This window comes from Balaenoptera borealis (assembly GCF_965194805.1).
Source record: "Balaenoptera borealis genome assembly, chromosome: 4".
Classification (NCBI taxonomy): domain Eukaryota; kingdom Metazoa; phylum Chordata; class Mammalia; order Artiodactyla; family Balaenopteridae; genus Balaenoptera; species Balaenoptera borealis.
In genome coordinates this window covers 77,350,934-77,366,288 of record NC_138861.1, presented here as the reverse complement: position 1 = coordinate 77,366,288, position 15,355 = coordinate 77,350,934, and the positions used below count along the sequence as shown (strand labels likewise).

The window sequence follows — 15,355 nt, the reverse complement described above, 5'->3', positions numbered from 1 at the left end:
TCTTCAGAGACAGAGCCTTTGGGTAGGCAAGGCTGGGCTCAAATCCTGCCTCTGCTACCTCCCAACTGGGTGCCCTTGGGAGCTTCTTAACCTCTGGTCCTCAGATTCCTCATCTGTATTGAGGATGGGGGTGGGGTGCAGTGGTGAATAGCATCTACCTCAGAGGTAATAGGTGATTTTAAAAAGGTGAAGCGTTCTATACAAGGCCAAGCACTAACAGGCCTTCCCCTGCTACTTCCTTCCCACCCTACCACCTGCTCTCTTTCTTCTTGATTTGCAGGTGTAGAAGGGGAGGCTGTTGGTGTGCAGGCAGACTAGGAGTTCTGTGTCCATTAGAGAAAGGGCTCTTGACGAGCTCTGCAAAAACCGGTCATGTCCAAGAACAAGTCCACCAACCTTGGTTTGTATTTCTGTTCATTTCTCCCTTTACACATTTCTTTACACATACAAGCAGCACAGGTAATTATCTATATATATGGAAAATCAACGAAGGGTTTCTTCAAACAGCGAGAAGATAGTAATCAGCAAGACCTATTTTTCTATCCAACCAGATGGATAGAGACTGTTGACAAATAAAACATAAAGACAAGGGGGCCTTTCATGGAAAATCTTAGATTTCTTTTTTTTCCTTAAAGAAAAATTTCCAGAAAGAGCACACTGGACTTCCATTTCAGTAAGCTGCACTCAATTCACCAAAAAAACTCCCCACATTTATTGAGTATTTCCTGTATGCCAGGTACTAGGTAGAATGAATGGGACATAAATACGAGTAAGAAGTAATGCTGCCATTAAAATATTGTACAAGCTGTTTCAGGGCAGGGGCTTTCTCTTGTTCTCCACTGTATCCCCAGAACCCACTCCTGCCTGGCACACAGTAGGCACTCAGTAAACACATGGTGACTGGTGAAATGATGGGCTTGAGTCCATCACAGTCTACCAGGAGTTAAAAGTACATGATATCAGTCATATCAGTGACTGCATATCTCCATCTATAAGTAGATGGTGATTAGATCAAGAGGTTTGGTGAAACCTAAAATCTGAAATGAGATATGATCACAAAGAGAGCTCATTCAAATATTTCTATCAGAAAAAAAAGTGTTCAGAAAATGTTTTGATGACATAAGATCTCATAATTGAATACGTGGAGTTCAGTCTAGAGCAAGGCACAATAATAATAACGGTAATCATGGTAACATAAGATTTACTGAGTACTCACTAAGGGCAGCCCAAGCATTGGTCCTCCCCCACTGTGTGAGGGTGGTACCCGTGATTCCCAGCTTCACAGAGGAAGAAACTGAAAGCTAACAGCCAAGGTCACGGGCCTAATTGGCAGGGACACTTTCAATTCTGACTCTCAAAGACTTCCTTCCACACCTCCCTCCCCTCTCTTTCATCCACCATACACATTTACTTCCTCTTATAATTGGCAAGGCATCCACTTTTTTTTTTTAATGGAAGGCTTTTGTTTCAGTAGTATCCATACCACTTGGGGTTCAAAAGCCACTTTGGGAACCAAATATAACTGATAGAATTTGCTTTCTCTTGTAGACCTGAAAGGAATCTTTAAGAAACTGGAAAGAAAAGGCCCAACACGAACATTTACTTTACAACGTTGCCCCTGAAATTGAGTTTCTGTCCAAAGTAAGTAAGAGGGTGGACTAGGGGGAGAGATGGTCATAAAGCCAGTGTAAAAATCCTGTGGTTTGATGGCTAAGAAAAAAAAATCGTTTCTTAAGGTCAACAGACACTGTTAGCCTTGTGAGGACTGCCAGTGTTTGGGAGAGGCATGTCTTAGTCCTGAAGTGTGCTTTCATTTCAGAACTTTCCAAACTCCTAAAGAGTGCTGTGATCTCCTGTGGAAAACAGATAAATTGAGGTATTCCAATAACACAGATGAAACCCAGACCCCTGGGGCCAATCAGCAGTGACATCAGACCAAATTCCAAAGTTGGCCTTTACCACAAGGCGCTTACACAGAAACCAGCGTCTTGTTTTCCCTCAGTAATCAGGTGTGAGAGCGTGTTGGCTTTCATAGAATAGTAATTACTATGGGAAGATAATGACCTTCCCTCACAAAGGCCTCATCTGCCTTTCATAACCAGGAAAGCAATTGGACCCTTGTGTGTGTCGCTGACAGTGTCTTTTCTATCAAATCAAAGTTGACCATAACAGTTGTTCAGTGAAATCATCCCAAAAGATAAATCAAATCTCATCACTTCTTTGATTAAAACTTTCAAATTAAACATGGTTATTTGGTTATTTTGGGAGATCTGAATTAAAGTTATCAATGGGAAATTAAAAAAAAAAAATCTTGACCATACATTAAGGGGGGAAAAAAGTATCCAATACTTTTACAATCTGGTGACAAAAGGACTTTGCTATTCTCCAAGTATTCAATGCATGTAAGACAAAACTAAATCACAAAAAAGTTCTTAGTGGCTACATCCTCATAACTTAAGACAGATATGACTGCTGCTGTCACTACCACCACCAAGACAGTAGTTGTCATTTACTGAGCACTCACAACGTGCCCAGCACAGTTCTAACAATGCTATGATGTAGGTGCTACTAGGATACCCATTTTGCAGATGAGAAAATGAAGACACAGAAATGATACATAACTTGTAGGGCCACATGATGAATAAGGATTTCGACCCAGGCAATCTGTGGAACTCTAGTCCTAAACCACTGTGATAGGGCCATTAATAACTTGTTTTGGGTCTGGTAGGGCAGAGCCAAGGTGCTAGTAACAAAATGAGGGTTCACGGTTAACACCAAAGGTCTCTGGGGCACAGAAGTCCAGACGTGGCAGAGACGTGGGATGTAGTCCCTGTTTCACAGCCCACACGGAGAGAAATAGACAGTATCAGGTTAGAGAGATGGTCAGACCCAACTGAACCCAAGAGGACTTTTTGCCTGGATGAGAAGAAAGAAAATTTGTTGACATTTTATAAGGTCACTAAAGTTTAAAGTCTCCAAAAGGGCTTCAATATAAAGTGGTCAAGGTATCCCATCACAAAATAAAAGTAAAGCCCCGTATTTCATGGAAAGTAAAAAATTGCTGGCTGTCTTCCAAGCTCTGCGTGTATTTACAGAGTGCCATTAATATTCCCAAACTGCCCCATGATGTCTCTTCTTCCAGCCAAACACATGACCCTGGGTCCCCAAACACCTGGACCTCTAGTTGCAGATTCAATCATTTAGCAGATGTTTGCCAAGTGGCTACTACGTGCCACAGCTTGTGCTTGATACATTCCTCTAAAAACACTTATAAATGTGTGGATCTCAAGTTCCTGTTTATAAAAACATGACACAATGATAAGTAAACTATTTCCAAACTAGTCAGGATGGCCGCTTGTCCTTCTCTTCCATTCCGCTAACAGGCAGGTGGAGGGAGAACACGGCAGTGATGGGAAAGCAAAGCCACAAACTGCCCTGCAGCTGGGGACCCGCAGCTACTACAAGAGAAGGAAGCAAAGGACAGATGCTCGGGCCGGCTGGAGAGCACAGGCCCTTCTAAGAAGCAGCCACGACTCAGCCCCAACCAATTCCTGCCATTCTTTACATTTTTCAAAGAGAAACCAGAAAAGAAAAACAAAACAAAACCCAAAACCCCCAGCTATTTATCTGAAGCTGCTCTATTCTAGTTTGGCTTCCAACTGAAGGTTTCCCAAACACTGAGGAGGCCAAACACAACAGGGCCACAGAACAGCTGAGGCTTGCTGGGTACGAGCCTGCAATCCAATTTGCTTCTGAGGTGCAGAAGGAAAGAGGCAGGCTGGCTTGGGAGAAGGCTGTCATGGGCAGTTCCTCGGGGGCCCTTCCAAGTCCACAAAAGAACCGACTCTGAATCACCAGCAGAGCTGCCTCCATGCTGTGCTGTGACCCGGTCACACTCAGAAGCGTACTCTGCAGAGACAAGGTGTGGAGAAGCAGCAAGGTACGTAATCTTGACTCCCTCCGTGGACGAAAGTGACATTTCAGCCAGCCCTGCCTGTGTATTGTTTAATATTACATAAACACAACTAACTGGTTATGACTGGTGCAGTGACTGGAGATGCATTAGCAATCTGATTTTTTAAAAAGCAGACATTAATCAAGAATACTAATATAAGCAGCTACCAGGATTGCTCTCATTTTTCTTGTCTTCTTTTCCAAAATGTGTTGTTGCTTTAAATATTTCAGCTGCCATCATCACCTCCTATTATCCATTTAAACCAGCTTCTGAAGTAATGGGATCACCTAAGGAATAACTTCCCAAGACTCACTTACTTTGGTGCCAAGTAAAAAAAACCTAAAGGGAAAAAAACTCCTGGACCCTGACTTCTGAACCCTGACCTGCTGACAAGCTCCAGCTCACTCACCACAAAAGGAAGGGAAGAGTCCAAGCATAAACACTGTCCTGGCAAGAACTTCAGCCACCAAATGGAACAGCTGTGTCACAATAAACAAGGAGAAATAAACAGAGTAAATAGGTAGGAAGGAGTGACTGGAGCCACTCAGTCTGGAATTAGTAGGCAACATGGCACAGAGACAAAGAACTCTGGTACTGGCCCCAGACAGGACTAGGTTTGAATTCTAGCTCCTTCACTTATTAGCTGTGTGATGGGCACTGACAGACATGGCCAGCAAGTCACCAGTTGAGTGCCTGCAAGATGCTCGCTGATACCTGAGACTCTGCCAGCTGACCTACTCCAAGTTGACAACGCCCACCCCGTTCAGTAACCTGGGACCTTGTTTAAGTGCCCTGGAAGAGAGGGTGAGGTCCCAGATACCTCCAGGGGGGTGATGTCTCAAGGGAGAGCCCTTTCCCATGCCTGATCCAGGGGGCTCCAGATAGGACACACTGCTCCAGCTCCAGACAGATCCCCAGACCTGGCCCCTCAACTTTCTGATAGAGTAGGGCTCGGATAGGACCTATAAAGCTGTATGGTGAACAACTCTCTCCAGTGATGCTGATATAGCTGGTTTGCAGAACAGTACTTGGAAACCACTCTAGAGAAGAATCCAAATGGATCTTCACAGGCACATCTGTGGTAACAACCGTCTAAGAATTCCCATCCCAGGGAGCCAGAGAACAAAGGCTCTGTGTGTTCCGGTGATAAGCCTGTTGGAGTAGAGTACTGCTGGGGTAGGGCTCTGTCCTACTAGAGGGCCGACATCTTACTGTATCATTCAGACTATGAGTTCAGTGAGCCAGATCACCCCACAAGATGGTTCCGGTGCCATGTCTAGACATTTTTGGTGTACAATAAATATTAATTCCTATTAGTGCTGACTGGCACGCTAGGCACATGGAACCAAGCATTTGAGAAAGAGAAAGACCAACTCTATCAGTGCCCTTCTTCTCATACAGGTAAATGCACTGGTGTCTGGTAACCCAAATCCACATAGTTGGACCAATGAAAGCTGAGGTTCGGGTGATTATACCCCAATGTATAAGATTTTCTTCAGAGAAGGAAGTATAAGAAGAAAGTTCATCTCAACTACGCATGGGTTAAGTGTCCTTTTCTTAAAAAGTTAAAAGACAATTTTTAAGTTCCAAATATGTATGTGTGAAAGAAAAATGTGAGAGCCAATTCCTAGATGAGCAAAGTAACTTTGGAGGAGAAGAATATCTAGATTTACTCCCAAGAAGATGATATACTGTTTACAGTGTTTGGTTTAACAGGAATAGAAGAAAAAGGTTTCTGTAATACAGCAAACAGAGTTTTATAAAGCAATATTTGACAGAAAATAGCACTCATTATCAAATATTCCTCTCACAGCATAACATCTCAGAACCAGTTCTAGACCCCAAAGGCCAGTCTAGCCTCCATTCCATTTCAACCAAGTCTAGGAATAGAGAAAAGTGAAGAGCATTATGAAAATGTTATAACCCGGTCTTTACCTCTTCCTTCATGCAGCACCACAATTTAAAAATGGGAGCTGAGAATACAAAGGTGAATAATAAACAGTCTCTGCCCTCAAGGAGCTTAAGGTAATAGAAAACAAACAACAATAGTAGCGGTATACTGCTAAGTGTTATATACAGCAATCCAATGTGATAGGTACTATTATACGTCCATTTTAAAGATGGACTAGTGGAGGTAAAGAGAGAATAAGTAACTTGTCCAAGATCACCAGGTAGGAAGAACACACATGTACAAATATCAAGCACATGAGGCAACATAAATCTAAGTGCCGTAGGACTGTCACAAATTAATACTGAGGCATGGGGTCACTTTGGGCTGGGATGATTAGAGAAGGAATAAGAAAGGCAATGATATTTGAGTTGCATCTAAAGAATAGGTAGGAATTTTACAGGTAAGAATGGGAGGCAGGGAATGTATTTTATGCATAGGAAATGGTATTAAAATATAGCACAATTTAGAAAATACTTTATTGTAGAGATGAAAATAAAATTATTTAAATCCTGAGGAGAGAAAACTTAGGGGTTCTTAAACATACTATATACCTGGATCTAAAGTTCTTCTCATTCTCCTTCACTAGCATTTTGCAATTTTCCTATTCACCGTAGCAACAAAAAATTATCACATATTCTTCTATATGTATGAAAAGCAACACGTGCTCAGGCTAGTCAGCTCCTGCCTTGAGAAGCAAAACTCTGAAGCCAGGACGCATGCTCCTGTTTCTATGAATGGGCACACGTGCCTGACGATGGGGCCTCAGGTTACACATAAGCAGGCAACAGATACATGGGGCTGGGAGCAAAAACCCTCCTCCACTTTATATTAAACATTATATACTCTAAGTCTTTTTTTAAATCAATGAATACAGAATAGAATGCTGTAATTTAGGAATGCTAATTTCATGACTGAACTCCCATGGTTTAGGGCATGATTATTAGGTGTGGAGGTGGGCGGTAGAAGGGCGGGAGCGGCAGATGTGGTGCAAAAAAAAAAAAAGTTACTTTAGAAAACATTTCTGGAGAAATGCTTCTGTCCAGTCTGGGAGGGGGGAAGGTTTGGGAGAGCAGCCGGAAAGGACTACAGAAGCTGGCTGAGGAGAGATTTGCTAAGAAACATTGGTTAGGAGGCTATAGCTGGATACTACTGACAGGCGTTAAGGATAAAGGGAAGGGAATCGTGCTGAGGGGGTTGAGGGAAAACTGGAGAGACTAAGCTAGAACTCAGGGACATCTGTGGCATTGAAGACCCTCTCCCCTTAAAAGTCACCCCCTGACAACACACACCTTGCCCACCCTGTTTATGATTGCACCTCTTATACTTAGCACCGCCTTAGAGGCATGCTGTTCCTTCATAAAAACTGGCTGAAAAGAAAGAAGTAAGGAGGGGAGGAAGGAGAAAGAACCGCGGATTTAAAAAATAAAAAGTCTGATTGTATTCGATTATATGACACTGGTTTTCAAATGATGGTTTATACGTGACATTTACTTTCCTTCACGGAATTGGTCTGTTGAAGCCCCTTACAGTGCGAGACAAACGATCAGCCCACCTAGCTACAGTTGTGAGCTGCGTGATTCCCAAGACAGCCGGATTCCCAAGAATCACCATCTTGAGAGGAAGCTCTCCTGCCCCTGTGGTTCTGTCCACAGGCCAAAGAACTGCCCCAGACGTTCTGGGGCTGGTTTCTTCCTTGTTATATTCAGGTTGGAAAAGAATTGTCAGAGGATCTAAAAGTTAAGTTAAAAAATGTTTTGCACTCCAGGTATGGCTGAACGGCAGGCTCACTAGCTGGCAAGGAAACAAGACGAGGGGATGAAAGAGAAGAAGGACAAAGTAATAAAGATGAAAAAAAATAAGGAGAAATGGGGAAACAGTGAATTTAACCAAAAACCTCCAGAATTTAAAATCTGGTAGGATAAAAATATTAAAGCACAAAATAACAGTTCCATTAATGGCTGATACCATTTGTTTTCACTGCATGAAATATTTTCTTCACTATATTGCAAACAATGGGATTTCCAAACTCTCATTGATAGGGCATGGCTTCCTTTTGATATTCCATTCTCTTCTTCAACCAACCTTTCTGTTCCCCAAAGCAGAGTTCCTCTGGTAAAGCTGCAACATATTTGCAGCATTGCAGTGTCAGATGAAACGCTGGAGCTGAGCCAGAGCTGCTTTCTTATTCCCTCCTTCATTCAATAAATACTGTACTTACGAAGGGCCTTCCATGTGCCCCCAGGCATAGTCCGTACTTGAGATACAATGGTGAACAAAACTGATGGAGTTTATGCTCTGGGGCCAGGGGGTGGGGGGGGTGAGGGGGGTGGGGGGGAGGGGGGGCGGGCGGGAGGCAGACACTAATCAAATTATCACACAAATATATAATGAACTGTTCACTAGACACATGATGAGGGTGGAGGGCGCTGAGCTAGCGAGGAGGGGCAGAGGAGGCTGAGCCTAGGACATGTGGCCTGAGCTGAGCTCTGAATGGGTTAATTAGACTAGGGTGGGGAGTTAGTTGGAGGGAATGTAATGTATTTAAGGAACTGAAAGGCCTGTGGCTGGAACAAAGGGTACAAAAGAATAAAAAGCCTCCAGAGTGAGAAGGTGATCATGGAAAAATGACATTCTACTGCTCTGAAAAGTCCAGTGCAGAGGGTGTGTGCCTTTGGTCCAGACACAGAGGACACTGCGGGTGTAGCACAGTATTTGGTAACCATTTCTAGCTCCTCCCTACCCTGGAGAGTAATGACCCAGATTTTTTTTCAGCCTGATCATGTTCATTTTTGCTCTTCCATTATTTTAAGCAAAACACTGATCATTTTTCACTGCCAAATTGGAAAACAAGAGCTATGTCCTTAAAAAGGCCCAACAAAAAGCCAACATATCTATGTTCCCAGAACTTGTCCCCAGATCTTTCACATGTTGAATCTGTATTTTAAAAAATGATAAGGCATAAATTGGCTCAAGAGAGAACTGCAAAGATAAAAACAATAAGGAAGTAATTAGAGATCTGATATTTTGATTGTAATTTGCACATACCCTACCAAGAAGTTCCAACAAATATACCCTGGTGGTTTTGTTCTATTCTAAACTCTGGGTATAGCGGCCCTGACATATAACAGCGTCAACACTTCCAGCCGAATATCTGGAAGGGCTGTTGCTCTGAAATGCTACAATCACTCTATAATCAAAAGCCATTAAATACCCATTTCCAAAATAAAAGGCTGTACTCATCTTGGATGATGTCATTTTGTCTGGGCTTCTGCATTCTCAAGAACAATTTGAAATAATCAAGAATACAGTGTGCAAACTCCCAAGGTGAACAGTTTTATGATTTCTCTCACAGAAGTGTGAGATTAGGAGGAAGGAAGGGAGAAGGGGGATGGGAAACAAGAGATTAAAGTATAAAAATAATAACAAAGATACAATCACAGAAAAAAATCGGTGTCTTGATATCTGTTTCTGGGAACGAAATGTAAAGCATTCTGCTTTTCTGATAGATGAAAACATGTGCTTCACTTCTTGTACATCAAAGAGATACCCTGAATACCGTAAATTATAACTGAAGTGTTATTGTTTACATGGTGCATTGTTTCTACACTTTGACAGAAAGGGTGTGCATTGCCAGTGAGGAAGTATCCAACCACATTTTAACTATGAAGAAACCTTTTTTAGCCAAAGATTAAATTCTTTGCAAGGTGGTGATTTCTACAGAAAAGAAACCCCCAATCCTACCTCAGACTATGAAAAAGACAGATCAGATTTAACTGTTGTTCTTAACCACCACAACAAAAATAAGGAAATAAAGAGTCCAATTATTTTAGAGTATAGTTTGGACAAAACCACAGCATCTAGAATTAAAACCCTAAAGCATTTTACATGTTGGAAAATGTCAATTGTTAATGAACATTGCACCCCAACAGTTTCCTGTTCCAGATGGCTCTCTGTCAGGTTGGCAACAACTCAAGAGCCTGACGAAGAGGTGCAGGCATATGTCTTGTGTTTAAAATGAAAGAAAAAAAAGCAGAAGGGGGCTTCATTTCATAAACACTTCAGGGAAAATTACCATTCCTTTTGGGACCAATTCAGTCCAGGTGCTAAGGACAGAAGAAACAGGCAACACACGAAGGCAGAAAAAAGTCAGGCTTCTATGGGAATTACATTCTTGGTTACATTTACAACTAAATTTCAAAATACAAATGAGTATCACCATGGTTGTACACATATGTTCTCCTCCTGGTTTTTAAAATATTAATCTTCTCTTCTCACATAATAAAATTATAAGTCAGAGCCTAGAGCCTGTTGTGTCTCTCTTTAATTTTCTTCTGCCACAATTCTAGGCTGAACTACTTGTACCTAAGTGTTTTTCCTCCTACCCAAGGTCCTAATGGTCCTCTTTTTTGGCTTAGAGTATTCTCCTTTATGTTCTGATTAAGGGTAATCTGATTTTTGAGGGATAATGTCTCTTAGAACTTGGGACATGGATTCAGAACCAACATTCTCAACAACCATCTTTCCAATGTTAGTTTCAGAAACCGTATGTGACATTATACCTGGGGCCCTCTTTATTCTAGGCACTCTGACCTTAACAGATAAACTACAAAACACATTTAAAACAAAATCTCACCTGCTATATTCACTTGGGACGCATATATGGGATCTGAATTTCCACTTACCAATAAATAGATCACCAAATACATATCAAAATACTAACAGTAGATTTCTCTGGGTAGTGGGTTCATAGGTAATTTTAAATTTTATTCTGTGTCTATTAAAGAGCAAAAGATCTTCCAACGATCCTACAGTGAACAAGTATATGGCTGTCATCAGGGAAGAAAGTCCGATTATAAATATTTTAAGGAACACATAAATATGAATGGAGCTCTAAAATTCATCCAGATGACAATCTCTGCCCTTCTAATTCTTATATGCAAAGAATTATATATAATTACACAGCCATGCATGACAGGCACAATTACTGCTACTCGAGTGTTGAGGGGCAATTGCATGGTGAAAGCAGCTTGAGCTCTAAGAATTCCCTTAGTCCACAGTTGTTCTGATGCTGTTTTTTAAAACATTAGTGAAAATTCCAGACAATTATTTTTAGGCATACAAATACCTACTCTTGAAGCAATTATTCTGGTGCCAATGACATCTTTATCCATTTACAGGCAAAATACAAAACCCAAGAGGGAGAAGATAAGATGTATTTTTTAAATATAAAGAAATAAAACTGGTTTGTTAGTGAATGTTCTCATGGTGGACGTACCTAGCTTTTGTACGTCAGTATCCCTTCCTCTGTGGAATTACTCCAGACCCTATGTTAAGTGGCAGTGCTGGACTGTCGATCACAGCCCACCGCCCATTTCTCCAAATCCCTGCCCCGACCTCCCTCCTGCTCACTCCCAACACAGCTATGAACACAGCACTCAGCTTGGCCAAAGGGAGCCCCATTCCCCTGGCAACAGTGAGTGGAACAGTAACAGTGACAGTCAGCTTCGTTTCCTAGGATTGATCTACAACCCCTGGAAGAAAAAAAGCTCTCTCTTTTCCTGAGTTCCTATTCTGGAATGACATAAGCCAGGAATGTCTGGGAGGGAGAGAGGTCACACAGAGGCAGCTGTGATAGAAAAGAATGAGGTCAATACTTAGAAGGATGAAAAGCTTAAAAGATGCAGAGTCCCAATCACACTGTTGGAGCCCCTGCCCGAAAATTCCTAAATATAGCTCTGTCTCCAGACTTGCCATATAAGCAAATATGAACGGCAAATACCAACTAGGAAGACATGCTAGCGAAATATATGACTAAGTATCAATAAACTTAATAATACAAATGCTCTGATTTAAAATCATTAAGAATAAAATTAATAATCAGTAGGAAAAAAAGGAAAAGACCACGAGCAGGCAATTCACAAAAGATGAAAACAAATGGCAAGTATCTGCTTTTCATCAATATTCAATAAAATTGTATGTGGCTTCTTCTACACTGTTCGTGACATTTCCAAATTTTCTACAAGGAGAACGTATGACTGTAATAGTAGAGGAAAAACCTTAAAGATATTAAAATATAAAATTAAATTTAAGAATGTTATCCTGGTATCAGCAGGCAGGATAAATGGGTGGGCAGGCGTGGAGTCAGGGATTTTAGAGGGAAGGCCATGGGAGAACACGGAGCATTTTTGGAGAGCTGTAAACAGCATCTCAAAGGAAACAGAGCTGGGCTGCTCTCTAGGAGCTGAGGTTGAGTCAATGACTCCATTGCTTCCCTTCTGAGATGACAGTGATAGCATGAAAAAGATAGAATGGTATTGAGGAGGAGCTGATTTAGAGGTAGGGAAGGGAGTACATTGATTCCAATAAAAATAAAAAGCAAAAGAAGCTAGAACCATAGAATGGTAGTGAAAGAAGAGACCTTAGATTCACCTAATAAAACTCTCATTTTACGATGAGGATCCTGAGTCCAAAGGAAGCTAAGTGACTTACTTTCAGGTTGCACACCTACGGGCGTATTTAGGAATAAACATCAGGCCCCTTCCCCTCTGTGCTCTTTTCAACCATACCACCCAATCACTCCTATCTGAGCCAGAGCTATGTGTTTAAGAAAATTACCCTGTATTCCATGCATTCCATTTGTTCTCTTTCATGACTGAGAAATTTATAGTCTAATGTGCAGTTAATAAGAATCAGCAAGTATTAATCTCTCTGTCACACACACAATTATTACTATTGGCATCATGTGCAGACATAAAAATTAACGATATGGACAGTCTGTCTCGTGCATTTGTGCATCTATAAATACCACTGCAAGAAGATACGTTCCAGTGTCTTAGTTAAGAATGACTGTTTTTATGAGCTGGTATGGAAAAATTAAGTACTTGAGAAAGTAATTCGTAGTGATCTCTTAATATTTTTGCAAAATTACATAACTGGCTAGCTACCTTGATAGGCAGTTCTAAATATTTTTATACACAGCTTGTGATATATTTTAAATATGAACTAAACATTGTAATCTTCACTTGATATAGCCGTTTTGTAATATGTGCTGTGGTTAACTATTTTAATATGTTGGACAGTAAAACTAAATGTAACAGTTCCAACATTTCTCATGGGAGTGATTTAGGGCAGACATATGTTTTTCATTAAGACTTTCCAGCAGAAATCTTAGAAATCAAGAGGAAAAATAGACCCTATTATACCAAACAGTGTTACAAACCATAATAGAAAACAACAGTCTTTAAAGCTTTTGTTTTGTTTTGTTTTGGCAGCCCTGAAACAAGAAATCTGAAACACTAGAAATGAAGGTATATACCTTAATGAAAAGTCTAATACTGGAATGCCACAATAACTGAGAATCCATAAACTAGAACCAAGAGGTGAGGCAGAATCTTTTCTGAAATGAATTTTCCCCTGCATCCTGAAGTCCTCTTTCAGCTGAGTGAGTGGATTCTGCAGTCATGGTTTTGTACACTGTCACCTACTGTAATGAACTGAAGTTTTCATTCAAGTGTGGGTAACATGAAGGGTGGCAATGAACTTTTAGGATCACCCTTCTAGTTACCACAGCAACAGCCTTTGTCATTGGCAGTCCTCAAGGTCCAAGGAACAACTTTTCAAGGGAAAGATTTCTGAAATCTTGAAAACTATTTTTCAATTGAAATAGTGCCCGTAGGAGCAGAAATCTGCAGAAATGCATATTTGATGAATTACTGAGGGAAAGCTGTGAGAGGAGGAAAGAATGCAGAGGTGACAGAGTAAAGGAAGCACAGGAGGAGAAATTCTCATTAGCTCCTCATCTTTTACAATTCTCTGTTGGGAAGTACTTTATATTTTACAAAGAAGACTGACTTTCTACAAGGCTGGGAAAGTACTTGACCAATGATGAAAAATGCTTTGTTTGAAAGACATACCTCTACTAACGTAATAAACAAAACGTCTATGCCTTGTGTTGATGGAGATGAAAGTTTTCATAATAAAGTGGCAGCCATAAATAGCAATAATAATTTTATATGGTCTATGTTTACCTGAACTTTTTCAGAAGAGGAAAGCTGTCAAAAATAAATCATTGCAAATAGACTTGTACTCTTGGTTGTAGAATGTGGCTTTGTCTTACTAAGGAGATAAGAGTAGATATATATGCTTTCCATTGGAAAGTAGACCTGAAAGTACCATAAGCTGCCTTCCACAAGCCACTGAAAACGAATTCTCAGCTCCTTCTCATCGAAGTCCTCTGTTACATTTTCACAGGAATGCAAGTGGATATTGGTTGAGAGCTCACTAGACTATTCTTACCTTCAGTGTCCCTAAGAACAGTGCTTTCCAAACTGGACCTGCCTTTCCTCATTTATTATCCATGGTTGATCTTAAACAGGGCAAAAGAAAAGTGGGAAGGAATAGAGAAGAAAAAACTCAGGAAACAAGATCCCTTAAAATCAAAACTTTAAAAAAGTTGAAGATGATTTTAAAAATCATGGTGCATCATGAAGGTAATTTATACATTTTATCCCAATCAATGTGAAGTTCAGATTATTCCAGTTAGAATAACAGGAATCCTCCCATTATTTCATGCCAAAGTTTTGGGAATTACATAGCAAAGGAAGCACAAGTATGGATCTAGCTAGAAAAATACCATCTTCCCAGAATTTGAGGAGAACTTATGCACCATCCCTTCCACAGAACTGACTTTTCACACCGTAATATTTTAAAGTCCTAAAATGTCTTAGTAAAATTCCTACTGACACAAGTCTCAGTGTCAGTTCCCTGTGCTGGGAAGCTCTTCTCATGGGGGTGAGTCAGACTTGCTGGCTGGCTTTATTTTCCTGAGTTGTCTTCCTAATATTAAACCCAAAATTGCTTCCCAGCATTTTCCATCCAATAGACAGAGTTCTGTGGGAAGTCTACTTCCACTTAGATGGTATCTTTACAGAATCTATTTGGAAGGAAAACCTATGCTACTTCACTGGTAAACTCATGCCAGGTTAAAATGTAAACAAATGTGATTTTTTTTTTTTTTTAGTTAAAAGAAGTCAAAAAAGGAGGTCACTAGGTCCTTTCCTTTGCTTTCTGACTGACCTGTAGTGTCTAATTTCATCTGCCTAGAGATCTTTCAGATTTCTAGTAAGTATTAGTTAGAGATTTAAACGCTTTTCTCTGTAATCAATACCTGAGGCAGTACCTAGTATAAAGATTGCAACCTGTATGCTGGGTTGTATACTAGATACTAAACTCTAGTATAAAGATGGCAACCTGGAAGCCTACAAGCTGAATTCTGCCCTTCAACAAGATCTCTTTGACTCACGCAGTGTTTTAGAAAAGAGCCAACTTTTTAAATTTGGTTAATTAAGAATATTAAAAAAAACCCTCAGATTCCTGATTTCTTGAGAGATTGGCAATATTAGACTCACGCTCTCCTAGAAACAATTAGAGGATCTCCAGTTTGACACAGT

General features: G+C 40.6%; 1 protein-coding gene across 4 annotated transcripts in view; it reads right to left on the bottom strand.

Annotated features, from left to right (window-relative positions):
• Positions 1-15,355, bottom strand: part of SCFD2 (sec1 family domain containing 2) — a 394,904-nt gene that overhangs the window by 207,313 nt on the left and 172,236 nt on the right. The window lies entirely within an intron of this gene.